The sequence below is a fragment of the Morone saxatilis genome, unplaced genomic scaffold (assembly GCF_004916995.1).
Source record: "Morone saxatilis isolate NCDOM2014 unplaced genomic scaffold, NCSU_SB_2.0 Contig4, whole genome shotgun sequence".
NCBI lineage: Eukaryota > Metazoa > Chordata > Actinopteri > Moronidae > Morone > Morone saxatilis.
Window position 1 is genome coordinate 17,403,058 of NW_023339984.1, and position 311 is coordinate 17,403,368.

The following is a 311-nucleotide window of genomic DNA, read 5'->3' on the forward strand; positions in this document are numbered from 1 at the left end:
ATCAACAACACAAAACAAGTTATCAGTCAGTGATTTCCAAACTGAGTGTTTTCTGTAGTTTGAGCGCTCTGGGTTGAGTTTAGAGGAAAGGCAAATTTGTGACTTACTGGCAATTAAGTTCATAGGCATTCCCTCAGCGTTGGCCCCATGCATTGACCCCATCATTGCCCCCATCATTGGCCCCTTGCCCAGCTGAACACAACAAAACAAGTTATCAGCCAGTGATTTCCAAACTGAGTGTTTTCTGTAGTTTGAGCGCTCTGGGTTGAGTTTAGAGGAAAAGTGAGAATAGGATGTGAAAAGGGCGATTA

The 311-nt window shown here is 43.7% G+C and overlaps 1 protein-coding gene across 1 annotated transcript in view; it reads right to left on the reverse strand.

The window, feature by feature from the left end:
• LOC118337926 overlaps positions 1–311 on the reverse strand; it is an 8,197-nt gene that overhangs the window by 6,905 nt on the left and 981 nt on the right. The window lies entirely within an intron of this gene.